The 11,866-nt window shown below is 60.1% G+C and overlaps 1 pseudogene; it reads right to left on the bottom strand.

The window, feature by feature from the left end:
* Window positions 1-9,236: 9,236 nt before the first annotated feature.
* On the bottom strand, window positions 9,237-11,459 carry LOC132344617 (testis-specific Y-encoded protein 1-like; annotated as a pseudogene).
* Between the last annotated feature and the right edge of the window lie 407 nt (window positions 11,460-11,866).

Genomic DNA, 11,866 nt, shown 5'->3' with positions numbered 1-11,866 from the left:
GGCCTGGGTCTGATCCAATCTTGTGAAGAAGGAGCACGTGGATACAGGCACTCTTCCGATACAAGGCACGGAACCTGAGGCCGTAAAGGTAAGGCGGCAACCCTACACGCCGTCCCTTCTCTTTAACACTACCCAGACGCACTCAGTCCCTGAACCGATGCTGCCCTGGGCACCCGGCCCTGTCAGGGCCCACAGCTCATGCCTCCCTGGGCAGAAAGCAGCTTTGCTACCTCAAAGGCACCAAGAGGCCTTGTACCACCCGGGCCTCACTGCTTTGCTAAATGCCAAGACTCTCTTTCAGTTGCTCTCATTAGGCCCAGCTAGAATTCCCGACAGTCAGGCATCCCTGCTTGCCTACACAGCCCACATGCCAAGGAAGCCAGTCCCCGCTTGGGCCCGGGGACATCCAAGACGGTCACCTGGAAGGCAGGGTGCCTCTGAGTGTCATCTGGTGCAGATGCCCTATGACAGAATCAGAGATTCTGCTCCAGCGACACTGCCAGAAACCTCCGTCTGGGGCAGACGCACCCCTGAGCACCTCTGGCCCCCCCCCCCCCACAGCCGGGCGCAAGACCCCAGAGGAAGGAAGGAATTCACGTCAGGACTTGGAGCACGACCCATGGGGTGTCTTTGGCAGGGCCGCTAATGCCTAGCCCCTGGGCCCTGAAATCCACCAGCAGGCTCTCAACCGCCCCCAGGGGCTTCCCTGTCTGCCATTCTCCTGAGGTCCCTTGGCACATGCAAGTAGCCCACCGTCCTTGCTTCCTCCCTCTTCCCTCCCTCACAGGCACACTCCGGCAGAGGGACGCACACGTACACCCACACCTGCGCCTCCCTCGCCTTTCTGCCCTGCCGAGGAGGCTGGAAATGCCTGGACGTCTGCCACGCTCACACCCTGTCTCTCCTCGCGTGCCTGGGGTTTTGCACGGACAGCCTAGCTTAGCACATCTTGCGTTGTGTTTCGCATCATGCCAGTGTGTGCCACCCTCGTGGAGACGGCGTGCGGGCCGATGGGCCGATCCTGGGCAGCACTGGCCCAGGGCCCTCCCGGGTCTCCTTCTTCCGTGTGTGGAACAAGTCCCCAGTGCAGCAGGCAATCTGTGCCTCTTTCTCCTTCGGGTCTCTGCTCTTCTCTACAGGAACCTGGCCTCCTCTCCACCCCGGGTCCAGCCGTACCCTCGCCCACCATTTCCAGAGGCCGGCCCACGTCCCCATGGACTGAGGGCTCCTCAGGCAGCGGTTTCAAAGCCCCGCCCCACCTGATTTGCCCTCGCGGAATCCTCAGACCATGCACTTCCCTCTCCCTGGTCCAAGCACACACAACCACAAGTTAGCAGTGGCGAGCGTGTTTTGGATTTGGTCTAATTGCGGATTTCTCGAGCCACGGTCCGCAGGTATCACTGGCCATCTTTTCCTCATTCCCATCCCGGATACGGTCATGCGGAGAGTCGGTGACCAACCTCCGTCAGCCTGGGGACGCCTCGTGCCTCCTCTTCTGGTCGCTCGTCACCTCCTCTCCCGTCACCTTCATCTCTGCGTCCGCCCTGGGCCGGACACACACACACACCCCCGCATAAAGACAGGTGACACAAGCACACGCGTGTACACACACACATGCTTTGCACGTGGACACGGACGCAAACAGGGAACACAGGGGTTTCAGGAGCCCAAGACCCGTGTCCAGCAATGACGGAGATGGTGTCACTAGGCACCATGTCCTGCCCTTGGGGCTCCCTGTCCACCTCCTCCCAGAGACGTCCGGATTTTCCCTGAAGCAACTTCAAGCTCAGCAGGTGTGGTGCTGGTGAGATCAGAGTATTGGATGTGGAAATTCACACAAGATCCCAAAGTCAGCGCACAGGTGCACTGGGGCCCTGGACAGGACGCCCTTTCAATGACAGGCCATCCTAGGTTAAGGGGCGGAAGTGAAGGGCCCAGGCATTCTCAAACTCAGTGAGAGGAAGGACGCCGGGGGAATGGCAGGACCCAAGGACAGATGATTCTGACACAGGCACTTAATTCACCCTGCCTCTAGTCGTATCACCTAGGACTCTCGCGCTGCCACCACAGCTGACTGGAGGGGGACTTACTGCGCTCTCGGACACACCGAGTCCCCCCCAGCCCCCAGTCTCAGCAAGTCACCTGCTGCATGCTTGACTCAGGCTCTGGCTCTGCAGCCAGTTTGCATGAGCCTGAGCATCCCCATTTGCGAAAGAAAGTACTGTGTCCCAGCTACTATTCGGCTGTCCCTACGGGGCCTACCTCCAGACCCCATCACCACATGTGTTTCTGTCAGTTGTCTCTCATGGACGAACCTTCCTCCCTGAGGTAGTACTTCAGGGGATCGTCCCACACGTCTTCGCTGATGATCTGCAGGCAACACGAGCAAGGTCAGCCAGGGGCTGACCAGGCTCCCAACCCTCCCATGAGCAGCCAAGAACTCCAACATCAACCACCAACTGTGTGCAAGCCCAAAGCAACCCCACCTCAGCAATCCTGTTCGATTCTGGGCCGTTGTGGCCTGACAGCCAGTTGAGAAAGTTAAGGCTCCTGGTGTCCAGCCTGCGGCTGGGGGCTCCCCATTCAAAGTCCCAGAACCAGTGGACTGGAGTGGATCGACGTGCCCTGTACCCTGCAGACAGACAGGGGAGACTGGGGTGGACACCGCAGGTGCATCATCCACACGCTTGCACACCCACACTCATCACCCTGGGAGCCACCTTTTACCAGTGATGTCAAGGTAATACTCCTTAATGATCACCGAGTTCAAGAAGTAGGGGTTGTCCCGAAAGGAAAAGACCAGCTTGCAGCGGGACGGCGGATGGCTCCGCACCTGCACCTGCCAGGATAGCGAGGAGGGAAAAGGTGCAAGCTTCTAGGGGCCTCAGCTTGCCTCCAAGGCAGGCATGATCAGCTTCCCCGATGCCTCTCCAAAGTCTCACAGCACAGGAACATGGCTAACACGTTCCTCCCACTCCCCGCCAGGTCCCATACCCACCCTTCCTCAGTCTCCCTCACTGACCTTCAAGTCCATCATGTAGCCGAGAAAGTCTTGATCTTGGTCGCTGATCAGGACGGAGACTTGAGGGTGGCTCATAATCTGCTTTAGGTCAAGGAGCCATTCAGGCCACATGCCGGCCAAGAAGAGCCAGGAGCATCAGCCCTAGTCTGGGGTGGAACAAGGATACTGGAACACGCATCTGCAAGGAGCTTGGCGGGCACTGCCTCTTGCCCGGCCACTGCTGATATCCTCAGGACCTGCCATACCATCAGACACGCTCATGGCTCTGGGCCCCTTGGGATGGTGTGCATCTGCATTCCCCAAGCAGGGGCTGTTTCTGACCGCTACTCTGCTCCTCCAGACCTGTGTATGCTGGGTATTGGCATGTCACTGCTTATACGGTCAGACTTGCAGTCCTTGTGACAAACCGTGTCTGAAAGTAAAGGGCTTCTTGGGTATGTGTGTGTGTGTTTATGTGTACGTGTGTGTGTGTGCGTGTGTGTGTGTGTGTGTGTGTGCGCGCGCGTGTGTGTGTGAATGACTCACATGTCCCAGCAATGTGCCGGGATCACCCACATTTACACCAATAACTGTCTGCGAACGCTGCTCTTGTGTACCGTCTCTGGTCAATGTTGACTTAGAGGCCTCGGGGGCTGCGCCTCCTCAGATGCAGGCCTGAAGGAGACACTCAAAGGCATGGCTGCGACACGTCCACCTGTGGCCCTGCCCAGGCCCTACTCGGCTGTGCCTTTGGAGCCTGCCAATTGCCCAGGACCGCATTTCCTTCAGTGGCCTCCGGCGCCCTTCCTGTGCCCTCGCCTCCACCCCCTCCGCCTGCTCCTGCCCCTTCTCCCCTTCCTCGTCCTCCTGAGCAGCGGACCTCAAGGAGCAGCGCAAAGGATACAGCTTTGGCCCAGAAGCCAGGGATGCCCTGGATGATGGCGCTCCTCCGAGCCAAGTGACGCTTCCTCCTCTGATGGTTCTTGCGCATGAACTGAACGTAAGCCCTGCGGTTTTGCTCACGCTCAGAGCTCAGTTCTACCTGCAGGGCGGCCAGTGCCTGCAGGGCATCCAGCTCCTGGCGCTCACAAGGGCCTCCGGGCCTTTCCTGGCCCTGCTCCTCCACCGTCTTCTCCTCTAGCTCCTGGGAGGGCCGCTGTTCCTGCTCCTCATCCGCCACAACCTCCACCTCCTCCACGATGTCTTCCTGCAAGCAGCTGGAACTCCCGCCCGATTCCCGCCACGTCTCCGTCCACCAGGGCCTCGCCCTCCTCCACCGCCTCCACCCTGAAGAGGGTGGCCTCTTGGCCTGGCGTGACAACTGCTGGTGACAAGGTCCCAGCTGCGCACTGCATCACGACGGCAGGCTGCGGGGTGGGGGAGGGGGGGTGGGGGCGGGGCCCTGCCCCCTGAGTACCTGGGCTCACAACTTGGAAGGTGCGGGGTCCCGGGACGCTCCCGCCTTCCTCTGACCGCCTCTCACGTTCCTCTTGGCCTTGGCGGTGACCCCGAGCTGGGGCAGAGGCGAAGGGACGCGACATAAGAGCACAGCAAGTGGGGCGTAATGGCGGCCCAGGCTGCAGTAAACCTGTGGGACCGACTAGCTCTTTTGGGGGCGGGGAGTGAGGGGGATTGTCAGAAGGCGGGGGCTGGTGTGTGGGGGTGTTGGCGTGAGGCCGAAGAAAGGGGTGCCAGAAACGCAGGACGGGGTGAACGGGCCCTAGGAGATCCGGCGAACAGGCGGGGGCCTAGGCTGTGAGCCATGCACAGACTGCTGGCCCAAATCTAGACCAGTGGCCGACAGGGTAGTGGGCGGCACTCTTATGGACACGCCCCCAGACCGGAGGGCATCTTCCGGGGTTCCTGTGCTGCTCCAGCGCCCCCACGTGGCCAGATTCTGCTCCAGGGAGGGACAGGGTTTTGCATGTGGCCGGGCTAGCCCCAGGCGCTGTCATTGACCTGGCTCTGGAAATTCCAAGCACGGGTTCCTGCTCCGCCATCCGAACCGCACACTCCTGTGTCCCCTGGGACTGGCAATAACTGAGAGCTCTCCCTGAGTATCCAAGGGATACGCAGGGGTGCCAAGGGGCTGGATACTTTTCTTCAAGGGACAGAGAGCCTGCTGCTGTCCGGATGCTAGGGGAGTAGGGAAGAACCCCACCTACAGTGCTACAGTGGGTCTCCACTGTTCGGGAACACCAGCGCCTTAGTGTACAGCGCTCGCTCTGTGTCTCTGTATCTTTGCTTCTGGCATAGCACTGTGTTGGGCAATCCTTCCGCGTGTGTAGCAGGCGCTGGTGTCTGTGTGTCTCCGTCTCTCTAAGTAGTGCTGTTGCCGTCTGCAACTCTGTGGACACCAGCGCTCAGAAGAGACGCTTATCCTTGGCGTGAAGGCAAGCCCTTCTCGTCCTGAGTGAGTTTCACCGGTGGGAGTTCAGAGGGTTTTAGTCCACACGTTCGGAGAGTGCTTTCTCGACCTTGAAAGCCAACAGTGGGCGGTCACTGCTGAAGCGCAGAAGGGGACGGGCGACCCTCCCTCCCTCGCTGGGCCGACGTGAAAGCTGCACAAGCCTGAGGTGCCGTGGCCACACTGTGCGCAGAGGGAGAAACGAGGCCCGCTCTGCTGGCATGAGGGACCCCCCCTGAACCTTGTGCGAATGCCGGCCAGGGAGACGCTAAGGACAGCTCCCCGTTAAGTTCCACGACTCACCGGTGTCGGAGACATGCACGGCTGCCATCGACCCTATGGAGGCCCTTTCAAAGTGGTTCTGTTCTCCATGTGAGAACACATCCCAGCCTGCCCTGTGGCCCAAGCCTGTGGGGCCTGGAGCAGCAAGAGGATCAAGCTAAACCAGCCATCCTATAGTCCTGACACACGATATATGCGTTCTACAAAGAGCTTGGGCATGGGCAGGGCCGACCCGATTCAGTTGCATGGACCGAGATGTGGGCTCAAGAGTGTTTGTCGGGGGCTTGAACAAAGGCAGGACCCAGCCTGGGTCATGGCAGGGACTGTGCTGTGGCCTCGGGAGTGTCTGTCGGGATGAACAAGGGCAGGATCCAGCCTGGATCAGTGCAGGGACCGAGATGTGCTCCAAGGAGTGTTTATCGGCTGCTTGATCATGGGCAGGACCCAGCCTGGCTCGATGACGGGACCGAGAGGTGGTGTCAGGTGTGTTTGTCAGGGGCTTGAACAAAGGGAGGATCCAGCCTGGTTCAGTGCAGGGACCGAGATGTGGGTTCCGGAGTATCTGTCGGGGGCTTGAACAAGACAAGGAGCCAGCCAGGTTCAATGCAGCGAGTGAGATGCGGGCTCAGTAGTGTTTCCTGGGGGCTTGAACAAGGGGAGGACACACCGTAGTTCAGGGGTACAGAGCGCGTTGTGGGCTCAGGAATGTGTTCCGGGGGCTTGACTAAGGCCAGGAACAAGCCTGAGAGTCCGATGCAGGCCCAGGAGTGTCGGTCGGGGGCTTGAAGAAGTGCAGGACCTGGCCTGGTTCGGTGCAGGAACCGAGATGTGCGCTCAGGAGTATTTGTCGGGGGTTTGGGCAAGGGCAGGACCCAGGATTTGCTCGCTGTGGCCAGCTGAGTGACAGGCGCCTGTGTTCTGCCTTCTCCCATCACCTTGGACAGCTTCACAGTACCAGTCACGTTGGCCGGATCCATTGTCTGTGCCTTCCCTCAGGGAACCAGAAAACAAGGAGCGCTGGCCTCCGCTGACTTGGAGAACCGCTTTCTCCGTGTGCATCTATCTAGGTCGTTCCTTGTCAATGGCGTGGCCCTGTTGCTAGCCCACCAGCCGTCAGGGCCCACAACACTCCGAGTGAGGCCCCTGTGCTTCCCACCTGTGTAGCTTGCTGAGTGCACCTGTCTCCCTGTCTCCCTGTAGCAGGAAAAGGCCAAAGAGACGCCCGGGCCTGCAAGGGCCCCAAGAGACTGTGACAGGCCTGGGTCTGATCCAATCTTGTGAAGAAGGAGCACGTGGATACAGGCACTCTTCCGATACAAGGCACGGAACCTGAGGCCGTAAAGGTAAGGCGGCAACCCTACACGCCGTCCCTTCTCTTTAACACTACCCAGACGCACTCAGTCCCTGAACCGATGCTGCCCTGGGCACCCGGCCCTGTCTGGGCCCACAGCTCATGCCTCCCTGGGCAGAAAGCAGCTTTGCTACCTCAAAGGCACCAAGAGGCCTTGTACCACCCGGGCCTCACTGCTTTGCTAAATGCCAAGACTCTCTTTCAGTTGCTCTCATTAGGCCCAGCTAGATTCCCGACAGTCAGGCATCCCTGCTTGCCTACACAGCCCACATGCCAAGGAAGCCAGTCCCCGCTTGGGCCCGGGGACATCCAAGACGGTCACCTGGAAGGCAGGGTGCCTCTGAGTGTCATCTGGTGCAGATGCCCTACGACAGAATCAGAGATTCTGCTCCAGCGACAATGCCAGAAACCTCCGTCTGGGGCAGACGCACCCCTGAGCACCTCTGGCCCCCCCCCCCCACAGCCGGGGGCAAGACCCCAGAGGAAGGAAGGAATTCACGTCAGGACTTGGAGCACGACCCATGGGGTGTCTTTGGCAGGGCCGCTAATGCCTAGCCCCTGGGCCCTGAAATCCACCAGCAGGCTCTCAACCGCCCCCAGGGGCTTCCCTGTCTGCCATTCTCCCGAGGTCCCTTGGCACATGCAAGTAGCCCACCGTCCTTGCTTCCTCCCTCTTCCCTCCCTCACAGGCACACTCCGGCAGAGGGACGCACACGTACACCCACACCTGCGCCTCCCTCGCCTTTCTGCCCTGCCGAGGAGGCTGGAAATGCCTGGACGTCTGCCACGCTCACACCCTGTCTCTCCTCGCGTGCCTGTGGTTTTGCACGGACAGCCTAGCTTAGCACATCTCGCGTTGTGCTTCGCATCATGCCAGTGTGTGCCACCCTCGTGGAGACAGCGTGCGGGCCGATGGGCCGATCCTGGGCAGCACTGGCCCAGGGCCCTCCCGGGTCTCCTTCTTCCGTGTGTGGAACAAGTCCCCAGTGCAGCAGGCAATCTGTGCCTCTTTCTCCTTCGGGTCTCTGCTCTTCTCTACAGGAACTTGGCCTCCTCTCCACCCCGGGTCCAGCCGTACCCTCGCCCACCATTTCCAGAGGCCGGCCCACGTCCCCATGGACTGAGGGCTCCTCAGGCAGCGGTTTCAAAGCCCCGCCCCACCTGATTTGCCCTCGCGGAATCCTCAGACCATGCACTTCCCTCTCCCTGGTCCAAGCACACACAACCACAAGTTAGAAGTGGCGAGCGTGTTTTGGATTTGGTCTAATTGCGGATTTCTCGAGCCACGGTCCGCAGGTATCACTGGCCATCTTTTCCTCATTCCCATCCCAGATACGGTCATGCGGAGAGTCGGTGACCAACCTCCGTCAGCCTGGGGACGCCTCGTGCCTCCTCTTCTGGTCGCTCGTCACCTCCTCTCCCGTCGCCTTCATCTCTGCGTCCGCCCTGGGCCGGACACACACACACACACCCGCATAAAGACAGGTGACACAAGCACACGCGTGTACACACACACATGCTTTGCACGTGGACACGGACGCAAACAGGGAACACAGGGGTTTCAGGAGCCCAAGACCCGTGTCCAGCAATGACGGAGATGGTGTCACTAGGCACCATGTCCTGCCCTTGGGGCTCCCTGTCCACCTCCTCCCAGAGACGTCCGGATTTTCCCTGAAGCAACTTCAAGCTCAGCAGGTGTGGTGCTGGTGAGATCAGAGTATTGGATGTGGAAATTCACACAAGATCCCAAAGTCAGCGCACAGGTGCACTGGGGGCCCTGGACAGGACGCCCTTTCAATGACAGGCCATCCTAGGTTAAGGGGCGGAAGTGAAGGGCCCAGGCATTCTCAAACTCAGTGAGAGGAAGGACGCCGGGGGAATGGCAGGACCCAAGGACAGATGATTCTGACACAGGCACTTAATTCACCCTGCCTCTAGTCGTATCACCTAGGACTCTCGCGCTGCCACCACAGCTGACTGGAGGGGGACTTACTGCGCTCTCGGACACACCGAGTCCCCCCCAGCCCCCAGTCTCAGCAAGTCACCTGCTACATGCTTGACTCAGGCTCTGGCTCTGCAGCCAGTTTGCATGAGCCTGAGCATCCCCATTTGCGAAAGAAAGTACTGTGTCCCAGCTACTATTCGGCTGTCCCTACGGGGCCTACCTCCAGACCCCATCACCACATGTGTTTCTGTCAGTTGTCTCTCATGGACGAACCTTCCTCCCTGAGGTAGTACTTCAGGGGATCGTCCCACACGTCTTCGCTGATGATCTGCAGGCAACACGAGCAAGGTCAGCCAGGGGCTGACCAGGCTCCCAACCCTCCCATGAGCAGCTAAGAACTCCAACATCAACCACCTACTGTGTGCAAGCCCAAAGCAACCCCACCTCAGCAATCCTGTTCGATTCTGGGCCGTTGTGGCCTGACAGCCAGTTGAGAAAGTTAAGGCTCCTGGTGTCCAGCCTGCGACTGGGGGCTCCCCGTTCAAAGTCCCAGAACCAGTGGACTGGAGTGGATCGACGTGCCCTGTACCCTGCAGACAGACAGGGGAGACTGGGGTGGACACCGCAGGTGCATCATCCACACGCTTGCACACCCACACTCATCACCCCGGGAGCCACCTTTTACCAGTGATGTCAAGGTAATACTCCTTAATGATCACCGAGTTCAAGAAGTAGGGGTTGTCCCGAAAGGAAAAGATCAGCTTGCAGCGGGACGGCGGATGGCTCCGCACCTGCACCTGCCAGGATAGCGAGGAGGGAAAAGGTGCAAGCTTCTAGGGGCCTCAGCTTGCCTCCAAGGCAGGCATGATCAGCTTCCCCGATGCCTCTCCAAAGTCTCACAGCACAGGAACATGGCTAACACGTTCCTCCCACTCCCCGCCAGGTCCCATACCCACCCTTCCTCAGACTCCCTCACTGACCTTCAAGTCCATCATGTAGCCGAGAAAGTCTTGATCTTGGTCGCTGATCAGGACGGAGACTTGAGGGTGGCTCATAATCTGCTTTAGGTCAAGGAGCCATTCAGGCCACATGCCGGCCAAGAAGAGCCAGGAGCATCAGCCCTAGTCTGGGGTGGAACAAGGATACTGGAACACGCATCTGCAAGGAGCTTGGCGGGCACTGCCTCTTGCTCGGCCACTGCTGATATCCTCAGGACCTGCCATACCATCAGACACGCTCATGGCTCTGGGCCCCTTGGGATGGTGTGCATCTGCATTCCCCAAGCAGGGGCTGCTTCTGACCGCTACTCTGCTCCTCCAGACCTGTGTATGCTGGGTAGTGGCATGTCACTGCTTATACGGTCAGACTTGCAGTCCTTGTGACAAACTGTGTCTGAAAGTAAAGGGCTTCTTGGGTACGTGTGTGTGTGTTTATGTGTACGTGTGTGTGTGTGTGTGCGTGTGTGTGTGAATGACTCACATGTCCCAGCAATGTGCCGGGATCACCCACATTTACACCAATAACTGTCTGCGAACGCTGCTCTTGTGTACCGTCTCTGGTCAATGTTGACTTAGAGGCCTCGGGGGCTGCGCCTCCTCCGATGCAGGCCTGAAAGAGACACTCAAAGGCATGGCTGCGACACGTCCACCTGTGGCCCTGCCCAGGCCCTACTCGGCTGTGCCTTTGGAGCCTGCCAATTGCCCAGGACCGCATTTCCTTCAGTGGCCTCCGGCGCCCTTCCTGTGCCCTCGCCTCCACCCCCTCCGCCTGCTCCTGCCCCTTCTCCCCTTCCTCGTCCTCCTGAGCCGCGGACCCCAAGGAGCAGCGCAAAGGATACAGCTTTGGCCCAGAAGCCAGGGATGCCCTGGATGATGGCGCTCCTCCGAGCCAAGTGACGCTTCCTCCTCTGATGGTTCTTGCGCATGAACTGAACGTAAGCCCTGCGGTTTTGCTCACGCTCAGAGCTCAGTTCTACCTGCAGGGCGGCCAGTGCCTGCAGGGCATCCAGCTCCTGGCGCTCACAAGGGCCTCCGGGCCTTTCCTGGCCCTGCTCCTCCACCGTCTTCTCCTCTAGCTCCTGGGAGGGCCACTGTTCCTGCTCCTCATCCGCCACAACCTCCACCTCCTCCACGATGTCTTCCTGCAAGCAGCTGGAACTCCCGCCCGATTCCCGCCACGTCTCCGTCCACCAGGGCCTCGCCCTCCTCCACCGCCTCCACCCTGAAGAGGGTGGCCTCTTGGCCTGGCGTGACAACTGCTGGTGACAAGGTCCCAGCTGCGCACTGCATCACGACGGCAGGCTGCGTGGTGGGGGAGGGGGGTGGGGGCGGGGCCCTGCCCCCTGAGTACCTGGGCTCACAACTTGGAAGGTGCGGGGTCCCGGGACGCTCCCGCCTTCCTCTGACCGCCTCTCACGTTCCTCTTGGCCTTGGCGGTGACCCCGAGCTGGGGCAGAGGCGAAGGGACGCGACATAAGAGCACAGCAAGTGGGGCGTAATGGCGGCCCAGGCTGCAGTAAACCTGTGGGACCGACTAGCTCTTTTGGGGGCGGGGAGTGAGGGGGATTGTCAGAAGGCGGGGGCTGGTGTGTGGGGGTGTTGGCGTGAGGCCGAAGAAAGGGGTGCCAGAAACGCAGGACGGGGTGAACGGGCCCTAGGAGATCCGGCGAACAGGCGGGGGCCTAGGCTGTGAGCCATGCACAGACTGCTGGCCCAAATCTAGACCAATGGCCGACAGGGTAGTGGGCGGCACTCTTATGGACACGCCCCCAGACCGGAGGGCATCTTCCGGGGTTCCTGTGCTGCTCCAGCGCCCCCACGTGGCCAGATTCTGCTCCAGGGAGGGACAGGGTTTTGCATGTGGCCGGGCTAGCCCCAGGCG

Source organism: Bos taurus, chromosome Y (assembly GCF_002263795.3).
Source record: "Bos taurus isolate L1 Dominette 01449 registration number 42190680 breed Hereford chromosome Y, ARS-UCD2.0, whole genome shotgun sequence".
Taxonomy (NCBI): Eukaryota; Metazoa; Chordata; class Mammalia; order Artiodactyla; family Bovidae; genus Bos; species Bos taurus.
This window is presented reverse-complemented; position numbering and strand designations above follow the sequence as displayed.